We start from the raw sequence: 11635 nt of genomic DNA, 5'->3' as shown, positions 1-11635 counted from the left end.
TCCCCCCCCCTCCTCCCCTCTCCCTCCCCTCTCCCTCCCCCCCTCCTCCCCTCTCCCTCCCCCCCCTCCTCCCCTCTCCCTCTCCCTCCCCCCTCCTCCTCCCCTCTCCCTCCCCCCCCCCCCACCCCGTCTCTCTCGCCCTCCCTCCCCCTCTCCCCCCGTCTCTCTCGCCCTGTCTGTCTGACTCTCTCACACACACAATATCAAGGACAAAGGTAGAGGCAATTTTTTAAAAAACATCCGGATTGGGATTTGAGACTTTAGTGAGGCCAAGAAGAGAGTCAAAAAAGTGGAGCTGGGAGGAATTTTCAATTTAAATATGTATGTTGCACTTCAGCCAACAGTGGGAGCAGAGGTGAGAGCAGCTTTTAAATTAAAGAACTGGTGATTTGCTAAATTCTGCCTCTCTTGAACTGTTTTTGGATAAAACTGTTGTCGTTTTTTAAATAAAGGCTTCCATTTATATAATAAAAGCAAAATACTGCGGATGCTGGAAATCTGAAACAAAAACAAGAAATACTGGAATCACTCAGCGGGTCTGGCAGCATCTGTGGAAAGAGAAGCAGAGTTAATGTTTCAGGTCAGTGACCCGTCTTCGGAACTTCCATTTATATAGCTCTTTTCGCGACCACAGGGCATCCCAAAGCACTTCACAGCCAATTAAATACTCTTGAAGCAGTCACTGTTATAATATAAGAATCTCTTCACTTGATTTGCGCACAGCAAGCTCACTCATGTGATAATGGCCAGATAGTCTGTTTTTGTGATGCTGTTTGAGGGATAAATATTAGCCAGAACGCTGCAGACAATTCCACTTCCCCTTTTGGAATAGTGGCCATGGGATCTTTTATGTTCACCTGAGAGGACATAGCAAATCATTCTGTCTTTTCCCCAAGTTCGTTATTCTTTTTCTGGCAGTCACATGTTCTATCAAATCTCTCTGCATAAAAAAATCTCCTGACCTCCCTCCCTCTATTCTTTTGGTGATCTTAAATTCATACTCATTAATTAGCAGTACGAATCGTTTTTCCTAATTGATGTTACTTTGAAATCGAAGTTTTGATATGTTTATTGGATCTCCTGTCTGATGAAAGTTTTCCAGAATATAAAATAAAATGTATTGCTTACCAACTCCAGGAAATAGTTGTTAAATATAAACTGTGCCAGAGGATGATCAAGCTATACAGCACCATCTGGTGATGTGACAGGGAGCTGTTACAGGCCAGTGGAGATGACAATCATTGATGTCCCATTAGAGCACCGCCTAGTGATGTAACCAGTAGGTGATGAAATTTTAGCATTGTTATTTGTATTGGAACTGTTTACATCGCAGGTTTTAGTGAAGCATGCAAGCTATGTAAGAATTTTAACATATAGATGTGCTTGTATCTGCTCAGATGTTTATAGGTCTGTATTAGCTTGCTCAGAAGGGAAGGACTTTCAAAATGTGTGCAGGCGGGAACTGTATCTCATTAAATCTTTAGAAAGGTTCATTATGGGCAGGGCCTTGATCTAACCTTTAGAAAATTGATTTAAAAAAGCAATTTATGATGGCTCATGTGGAAATTTTTTATGGTTCTGAGCAACTCCGAATGCTAATACACTCAAATATACAAGTAAAAATGGTGTGATTGTACTCTTTTCAACTGTAGTAAATATTAAAGTTGATAACTACTGGTGTGTTTTGATTCAGAATGGAAATGGTCACACAGGAAACCTCAGTTAGAGAATAACATAACTGTAAATGAATCAGAACAGACTTTAGGTGGTAGACCTCGAAGAGCGTATGATTGCACTGTTGTTTGTAGGTAAACATAGTGATTTTCTTTTTCCCTTTGATAATGCGTTGTTACATTTATCAAAAGAGGTAAACAAGATTTCAAGGTGTAAGAGTGAAAGTAATCCTGAAAAGACCGAAGTATATACTTAGCTGTTTTTCTGTTAATTAATTGCTGTGCTAATACTGCCCAATTCATGGGCATGGAGCAGCTGACCACAACCCTGAAATAAACGTAATACAAAAGGTAAAATGATGCAGATGCTGGAAATCTGAAATATAAAGAGAAAATGCTGGAAAATACTCAGCAAAACAGGCAGCACTTAAGTAAACTTTCTGGATTCACTTAAATTGGTGGCCATAAAGGTGTTTTTTTAAAACTGCTTTAGAGAATCTCGAGAGTTCACTTTGGGGTTGTCACTGGCTGAACCTGACCTATACATTGGGAAGCAGTGACTGCAGCACAAGTTTCATGCAGTATGAAAGCAGCTTTTGTCTGGTGCCTTCCCCAGTTGTTACAATTATGCTGCTGGTGAACAAGACAGTCTTTCAGAATAATAACGGTAATAACTGTTTTTATTTCTGTTTGGTACTGTGTGAGTGCTGCCAGCTTCTGATGCCTAGAACATAAAAATGGCTCTTTGTTGCTGCCAGATTTAGCAAATCCAGTAAGCCTGCTTTGATGTTTCTACTGTGGATGTATAAGATCCATACGTTTGGAACTAGCAGCACCAACATGACATTGAGCACCGAACTCTACCATTTATCCAGCTTTGTATTCACTTCCTCCCTTTCCCCACCCCCCCCCCCCCCCCCACCCCAAAAAAAAACTTTTATAAAACTTCGAAGAATTTTTGAAAATATATAATGCAGATAATTTGCAATATGGTTTCGTTGTAATTGTTTTCCATTTTGTCGTTTATATTCCCTCTCACAAAAAGAACAATGGAGAGCAGCAGTAGTGTTAACTGGTGAGTTAACATCAATATGTTGTTTGCAATATTGACATGAATGAAGAAAACAAAATGTGCTGTAGTTTTTGCAATTCTGTTTTTCTTTTAATGAGCTTAACACTGACGATCTGTGCAACGCAATTCTTAGAATGACTCAAACTACATTGGTTCTAACTATGGTATAATGAACAGCAGCTTGGGTCAGATGTGATGGAAATCATTACAAATTTTGGCTTGAATCAACATCTTGCATTATATTAAACATTGCAAGTTATTTGCGAATTTTTTTAAAAATCGGAATTTTCAAGACAATTTAGTGTAACAAGCAGTTTAATGTGCTTATTCTTGCTGCTTACTAACTTCCATGTTCTAATGAAAAGCATGCCGTTTTGTTTTAATGGTGAGTTTAACTCAGTCAAGATGGCAAAAGAATATTCATCAATAGTACCACTAGCACAAAATCTTTAATGCAGGAATGTGGAATAAATTTGCAGATTAAAAGAAAATGAAAATCTTGAAAGAGTATACTCTCTTCAAAGTAACCCCCCACCACTGTCCATGGGGAAAAGTTATTAAAATATTTATTACCATTTTTAAAAGTATGTTATATTTTCTGCCCTAATGGATACACATTATTTTGGGTCTCCTTCCCTATAGGATCAATCCATTGATGGTACTGGAGGAGAAAAACTACCTGGGTCCTGAATTGGCTTTATTTGATTTAATGGGATTCAAAATTTCAGAAAACGCTATACTGGCAGTGTTTGCAACTTACCCAGCCAGCTGCACATGTTTTCTCTAAGATTGGGTGCTCTGGTTTGCCTCCCAGGCTGATTTAAAGTGGCATTAAAATTAATTCACTTAAATGCTCCTCGAGTGGCCCTGTAAATGGTGAGTGTTTGCTTAGGAAATGTGAGGCTCTCCCCTTTTCTTAAAAGAAAAAGGTCTTTTTTATGTGATCATTGAAGAGGAAATGGTATCTTATGTATCCCCCTACTCCCAGACTTCCCTTTCCCCTTTAATCGTAATGCCCTTTCAGTGAGTGTAGACATAGGAATTTAAAGCTTTAGGGCTTACTGAGATCTTAGGTGTAAACTTTCAGTGCTAACTCTGAACTACTATGTTTGAGCCTGATTGTTGTCCAATAACATTGTTGACACAAGTAGACAAAAAAAAAAGACAGGATGCCCCACCCTTGGCTGTGATTTCAAATGTAATCATTGCAGGATCTGTTCTAACAAAGCCATCCTGTTAGGAAATTGTCTCCACAAGAAGATACAGTACTGTATCTTTATCAAAAGAAAGTGTTTATGGAATTTAATGTGTAGTTTTCTCTAAAGTTCATAATCTTTAGGTTTGATTATCACAGGAAGAAAAGACCATAATCTGCCTTTTCAACTGTCGTTCCTGAAATTGTTACAGTTAGCGTACTAATTGAACCAATCCTTGGAAATTGTTTCGGACTTGTCCAGGTTGTGTAGACTTGAAACAAAGATGTTTTTTGAGGTTCAGTTTTAATCTTGAGCATGATAGCTCCAAGCAACCAGAAAAAATACAGCTGTTTGTCAAATCACATTACAGAATGTACAAGCCTGAAAACCTTGTAAAGTAACTTCAGAAAAAAAACTCTACTGCATGATCCATTTTGTCAGATAAGCCACTGCAGAAATTAAGCTGCTTTGTTCCTCTTGAGTTATTCCTTACTTGTGTGAGAGAGGTGTTGCACAGCCTATTGGTTACTCCGGTTCTGGTGCAGAATGAAAGCAAGCTCATTAATTTTAAAATAAATCTAATTTGCACAATGCAGAAATTACCCTGGAAATAAGGCTGTTGATTTTTCTCAACTTGCACCATAGTTGCATTATTAAACATGGTTTTGCTAATTTTGACAATCAGGCAAATGAGATACGTAGGTATTACATTGCAGATCTTTTAGTAAGGTGGTGAAATTTTGAGTTCCTGAGGTGCCTATCATTCTGGCCACATTTTAGAATCCATTCCATCAGCTCTTGGCCAGGCTGTGTGGGTGGAGTGCTTTATAATGGCGAAATTTCCACTGGGAGGGGTGGAAGGAAAATCTGACAATGTCCAAATCATCCTGCCGCAAATCCAGCTCCAGTCAGCAAGGGTGTGGTCTTTCATTTCAGCTCCTCACAAAACCACTTGATTGTGTAGTACTGTTTAACTCCCAGTACTGTTGGGGGAAATCTATGTTGAATATTACTGCAAACAGTACAACTCTGGGTCTATAGATTAGGGTTTTTTGCACCCCTTTTCTTTAAATTGGCTTGTAATTGGCGTGTGCTGATCTCTTAATCTTAAATCTGGATAAGGCATGAGGAGCGTTCAAGTAGTATTGAAAATGCTGCACATTTTTGTTGGGCAGCGAAGATTCTTTTTTCAAAACAAGTACAAGATTGTAAATTGGCAACCCCCCCAAACAACTAAACACATTGCAATTAATGGGATGTAGCTATTAAATGTGTTGATTCAGCAGTTGTGCCTCTTACACCTTAGAAATAAAAACCCAAACCACTGTTAACCACCTTTATTAGTTTTTCACATAAAAACTTAAATGTTTAGAAAGCAAAGGTAGGAGTGTCAATACTGTATAAGCATTTTAATTAACCTCTGATATGTTGAAAAAAGTGTGCAGGTGGTCAAAGGGACCCTACCTTGGCACTCTTGAAACCTTGTTTTGCCATCTTCACTAGGGTTGGGTTGTACTGGATTTGGTGTCAAACCCAAATGTTTGGACTGGCTCTTGCAGTGAGTCTCACCCCTCTGGAATTCGGCTGAGTTGTGTGACTATTATATTGCAGTTTTAGCTTTGTTGCAAAAACAGAAACACTGGATGAACCCTCAATGTTTTTGGCATTGACGTTAAAAAAAGTGGTATGCTTTTCTATATATTGTAATATTTATTAGATTTTAAAAAACTTTTCATGGTAATTTGGGTGAGTATCTATAGTCAGCAGATATAGCTGGGGCTACTAGCATTGGTCATTGCCGCACTGACCTCTAATTACAGCATTTAAATATAAACAAAAATGGCATTTATCAAACACAGGGTGCTTATCCAAATTATTCAGAAAGTGGAGGTTCTTTCAGCAGTAGTATTTGTGAAAGAAAAGTAGAAGATGTTGCACAGCAGGCCTGTTATTACCTGAAAAGATAGATTTACATTTTAGTCAGAGATCTTTTGTCAGTTCTGAAAAGGTAGGGCAAGTGATCCCTTTATAGGAAACAAAAGTACTACTGGAAACACTCAGCAGGTCATTTGGCATGTGCGGATAGAACGTTGCAGATGGAGACCTTTTGTCAGAACTGGAAGATATTGAAAATTAACAGCATTTAAAAAGGAACAGAACAAAGAGAATGAGGAGAGAAAATGCACAGAAGCACTTCCCTGCACACATGAAAGAAGAAATAGAAAGACTTGTAAAATGCATTAATAGAAAACAAAAGATGGCGAAATTACTGAAATGATATTAGAATGAGGCACTAGGAAGCATAATGAGAGAAATTTTGCAGAATTTGAGAGACAGAAGTGGTGATGAGTGAGGCAGGTAGAAATAGTAACTGGAAAACTGGCCAAGTGGAGCAGGCTATAGCAGCCCATGAATCTGAGAAGGAAAAAGCGGGTAACATCAGGGTGCAGACTGCCCTACCAGAATAGTGTTCCCCCTCTATCTGTTGACCCCCCGCAGCCCCATCGAACTGACCAAGATGAGCGGAGAAGAACAGATGAAGTTGAGGCCACAAAATGCTAACTATTACAAAAAAAAGCAACTGATGGATTGAATGGGCTAGAAACAGAGGTTTGTTTCAAAAAGTAAAAGCTAGCAAGATGTGAAAAATCTAGCTGAGTTCTCTGTTCGGTCTTCCCCTGTCCAAATCCTGGAGTAACTTCACCGAACTCCACCCCTTGCCTCAGCTCCTCTGCTGCTGAAACCCTCATCCATGCCTTCTAGACTTACTCTAGACTTGACTGTTCCAATGCACTCCTGGCCAGCCTCCCATGTTCTACACTCCGTCAACTTGACATCGTCCAAAACTCTGCCTGTGTCCTAACTCGTACCATGTTCCATGCGCCCATCACCCCTGTGCTCGTTGAGTTACATTGGCTCCTGGTTAAGCAATGCCTCAATTTTAAAATTCTCCTCCTTGTTTCCAAATCCCTCCACGGCCTTGCCCCCTCCCTCTAATTTTTTGCAGTCCCACAGCCCTCATCTCTGTGTTCCTCCAATCCTGGCCTATTACACACCCCAATTTTAATAGTTTCATCTTTGGTGGACATGCCTTCAGCTGCCTGGGCCCTAAACTGTGGAATTCCCTCCCTAAACCTCTCAGCCAGTCTACCCCTCTTTCCTCCTTTAACAGGCTGCTTAAAGCTACCTTTGTGACGAAGCTTTTGGTCGTTTGCCCTAATATCTCCTTATGCCACAGAACTGAAACAAGTCCTATCAAAGTCACAAACGACATCCTATGTGACTGTGACAATGGTAAACTTTCCCTCCTTGCCCTCTCGATCTTTCTCCTCTTGTCCTTCTGCAGCCTTTCTCCTCTTGTCCTTCTGCAGTTTTTGACACAGTTAACCACACAATCCTCCTCGAGCAGCTCTCCACTATCGTCCAACTGGTTGGAATTGCTCTTACCTGTTTCTATTATCGATGTGTCATAGCTAGAGAATCGCTTGCAATGGCTTCTCTTCCTGCTCCCACACCGTTACCTCTGGTGTTCTCAAGGATCTGTCCTTGGCCCCCTCCTATTTTGCATCTGCATGCTGCCCCTCAGCGACATCATCCGAAAGCACAGCATTAGTTTTCACATGTACGCTAATGACACCCAGCTCTACCTCACCACCGCACCTCTAGACTCTTCCACTGTTGCTCAGTTGTCAGACTGCTTATCCGACATCCAGATGAGCAGAAACTTCTTCCAGTTAAATATTGGAAAGAGTGAACCCATTGTTTTTTGTCCCCACTGCAAACTCTGTTCCCTAACTGCCAACTGCATCCCTCTCCCTGGCAACAATCTGAGATTAATCCAGTCTGTTTGCATCCTTGGTGGCATATTTGACCCCAAGGTGAGCTTCCAACCACATATTCATGCTATCAATAAGACTGCCTATTTCCATGTGTGTAACATCGCCTGACTTTGCCTCTGTCTCAGCTCATCTGTTGCTGAAACCCTCATTCATGCCTTCGTTATCTCTAGTCTTGTCTATTCCAATGCACTCTTGGTTGGTCTCCCACATTCTACCTTCCGTAAACTTGAGGTCATCCAAAACTCTGCTGCCCGTGTCTCAACTCACACCAAGTCCCGTTCACCTTTTACCCCTGTTCTCGCTGACTCCCAGTCAAGCATTATCTTGATTTTAAAATTTTCATCCTTGTTTTCAAATTCCTCCAGGGCCTCACCCCTCCCTATCTCTAATCTCCTCCAGCCGCACAACCTTCCGAGACATCTGCGCGCATCTGATTCTGGCCTCTTGAGCATCTCCTCCATCATTGACGACCCCGCCTTCAGCTGCCTAGACCCTAAGCTCTGTAATACCCTTCCAACACAGCTCTGCCTCTCTACCTCACTTTTCTCTTTTCAAGACACTCCTTAAGACCTACCTCTTTGACCAAGCTTTTGGTCATCTCTCCTAATATCTGCTTATGTGGCTCAGTGTCCTAAGAAGCGCCTTGGTCATTGTATTACATTAACTGTACTATATAAATATAAGTTATGTAGCGTGATGTCACATTTTGTTTTATAATGCCCCTGTGAAATGCTTTGGAATGTTATGTTAAAAGTGCTACATAAGTGTTAGTTGTTCTGGAGTCAAACTGGTATTATTAGGCAGAATTATTGGAAAAGTACTGAGGAAATAAAGGATAATAGTGACATTACAAATTCTGGCATAACCTATGTGTTTTTATTTTGTCATGTTGAATTAAATAGCACACAGAATGAATTAGCACCTTTTAAGAGTATATTATAATATATTCCATTTGCAAGATTTGTATATCATAATAATAGATACTACATGAATATTAAGTTTATTTTGTGGCTTCCTCACCATTGGAGATCAATTAGAAAGCACAATGAACTATACTTTCCATATGGCTCTTAAAGACACTTCTAGAAGTGCATACTGTGTTATTAGTGAACAGAAGTTGGGCTGGCAAGATAGGTGGAGCAGTGGCAGATGGAGTTTAATCCTGAGAAGTGTGAGGTGATGCACTTTGGTAGGACTAACAAGGCAAGGGAATACACAGTGGATGGTAGGACCTAGGGAGTACAGAGGGTCTGAAGAATCTTGGGGTGCTTGTCCATAGATCACTGAAGGCAGCAGCACAGGTTGATAAGGAAGGCATATGGGATACTTGCCTTTATTAGCCAAGACCTAGAATATAAGAGCAGGGAGGTTATGTTAGAGCTGTATAAAACACTGGTTAGGCCACCGCTGGAGTACTGTGTACAGTTCTGGTCACCACACTATAGGAGGGATGTGATTGCACTGGAGAGGGTGCAGAGGAGATTCACCAGGATGTTGCCTGGGATGGAGCATTTCAGTTATGAAGAGAGACTGGATAGGCTCGGGTTGTTTTCCTTGGAGCAGGGAAGGCTAAGGGGGGACCTGATTGAGGTGTACAAAATTATGAGGGGCATTGATAGAATAGATAGGAAGGAACTTTTTCCCTTAGCAGAGGGGGCATAGGTTTAAGGGACAGGAGGTTTAGAGGGGATTTGAGGAAAAATATTTCACCCAGCGGGTGTTTGGAATCTGGAACGCACTGCCTGGAGGAGTGGTGGTACAGGTAGGATCCCTCACAACATTTAAGAAATATTTAGATGAGCACTTGAAATGCCATAGCACACACGGTTACGGGTCAAGTCCTGGAAGATGGGGTTAGATTGTATGAGTGCTTGATGGTCGGCACAGGCACGTTGGGCCGCAGGGCCTGTTTCTGTGCTGTAAGACTCTGACTCTGAAAAGTTTCATACTAGATAAGGAAGATCAAAATTGGAGATTAATTATCTTGGAGCAGATTTCAGTTCTAAATGTGTACATTTTCTTCCGTCTGGATGTTCATCTTGAGAATAGAGGAAGTGAATTGGTTATAGGAATAGGAGTAGGCCATTGCAAAAGTTAAAACGATTTTAACCTAGTCTGGTTTAAGCCAGGAGTTGCAGCATTGAACTGTCAGAGCTAACATTTGGATCTGAACTTTCTCTGTTTGCCAGTTTTGGTGAAATTGTCTAGACCACTTCCTGGCAGAATTGATGCACATGATGATGGGTAGTATGCAGGTGAGACTGCTCTCTGCTCTCACGTGCAAGAATAATCTGGCTGCCTGGAATTAACTTGAGGAGAAAACATATTAGAGAGGCATTGGAGAACTTAATATTTGAATCTGCCACCTCGATTCCTAATGTGTAATATTTTCCTTAGTTCCTTCCATCTAATGAGACCAAAAGCAACAAAGTTTTAACAGACCATGATTCTTTATTTTAATGGTCTTGGATCAGCAATATAAAAACAGATTTTTCCACTGCTGGCTGTAGATTAGTCAAACATTGAGTGCAATTTAAAAAAAAAAGACTTCTAAATAAAAGTTTTGACCTTGTTCCAAATGTTAAATTTTGACTCTAATTTTTTTTTTACTATGTTTATTCCTTTGCTATCAAAGTGTCTTTTTTTGCAGAGTAAATGTCAGACCCCTTCACAGTACTGGCTCAGAGAAAAATCACTTGTATACTTGTAGAGACATGAAAAAATACTTGGTGCACTTTCAGGGATGTTTGCATTTATGAGCATGCCAAAGTCGACTCCAGATAAAACTGTTAATATTTAACCAGTGGGTGATACTGAAGCAGTGAAATATAACTTCACTTAAATTATGTTGCATTTTTTGATGCTTTCCATCACTTATTGAATACCTGAGTGAAAAAACAGACCAACTGTTGAAACATAGGTCATGTAATCAATGTAGTTGACTCTGAACTGCCCTCTGAAATGGCCTAGCAAGTCACTCAGTTATATTCAAGAAGACAGCTCACATCAGCTTCTAGAGCAAGTAGGGATAGGCAATACAGCAACACCCACATCCTATGAATGAATTAAAAAAGTCATGTAATCATTTACTATCCTGTTACCAAATCAAATGCACTTTTACCCCTGATTATAAAGTTATTTCATGCATACCTTAGTCAAATTAATGGAAGAAAGTAAGTTTATGGATAGAAATAAATGTACAGTTTTGAAGTTGTGAACAAGAAAGGTGGGGTAGTAATAGTTGTGGTATGGGCTTTTCCTTATTAGAGCTGATCAGGTTGAGAGTGACCTGACACAGGTCTTTCAAGATTGTGGAAGTTTAGAAGATAAATATCAAGTTGAGATGGACACAAATTAAAAATAATCTCAAAAAATGTTAGAAAAAAAGATGATGGGTATAATGCAGAATTGTCTGCCAATAAGTTATCTCTGAAGCAGAGTTCAGAAATTTTAAAAAATGAATTAGAAGGTCTTTTGAGAAAGAGGAATATTAAGGGGAAAAAGAAGTAAGCAGGAGAGTGAGAACTGCCCAAGGTGGTTTGTAGAGAAAAACACCAGCACAGACAGAATGTTGCAGCACAGAGAGAGACCACAGTCCATCAATAGATCACCAAAATCTTCACATTTACATTCTCCTTCAGTGGTCCCCTATAACCCACAAGTTAGTCATCTTTCATATTTTGCTGTTTTTATCCATATTTAGCCTATTAATATTTGTCTACTTTGTAATTATAGAAAAATACTATGCTTTTAACGTGTTTTTTTTAATCCAATTCTTGAACTTTAATACACTATGTATTTATGAATTTGCCATATACTGTTTTGTGAAATTCTTGCATTGTAATATTTTAAATA

At 39.8% G+C, this 11635-nt stretch overlaps 1 protein-coding gene across 10 annotated transcripts in view; it reads left to right on the top strand.

Annotated features, from left to right (window-relative positions):
* mbnl2 (muscleblind-like splicing regulator 2) overlaps nucleotides 1-11635 on the top strand; it is a 176539-nt gene that overhangs the window by 58062 nt on the left and 106842 nt on the right. Inside the window, exon 2 of one of the 10 annotated variants that reach the window (XM_068034265.1) lies at nucleotides 2719-2748. The exons of 8 other annotated variants lie outside the window; for them this stretch is intronic. The gene's annotated coding sequence lies outside the window, so the exon portion shown is untranslated. Of the gene's footprint in view, nucleotides 1-452; nucleotides 581-2718; nucleotides 2749-11635 lie in introns of all 10 variants that reach the window. One more of the 10 variants, XM_068034263.1, reaches the window with a different exon arrangement.

The sequence above is a fragment of the Heterodontus francisci genome, chromosome 6 (genome assembly GCF_036365525.1).
Source record: "Heterodontus francisci isolate sHetFra1 chromosome 6, sHetFra1.hap1, whole genome shotgun sequence".
Classification (NCBI taxonomy): domain Eukaryota; kingdom Metazoa; phylum Chordata; class Chondrichthyes; order Heterodontiformes; family Heterodontidae; genus Heterodontus; species Heterodontus francisci.
Note: the sequence above shows the minus strand (reverse complement) of the source record. Positions and strands in the feature narration are given on the sequence as shown.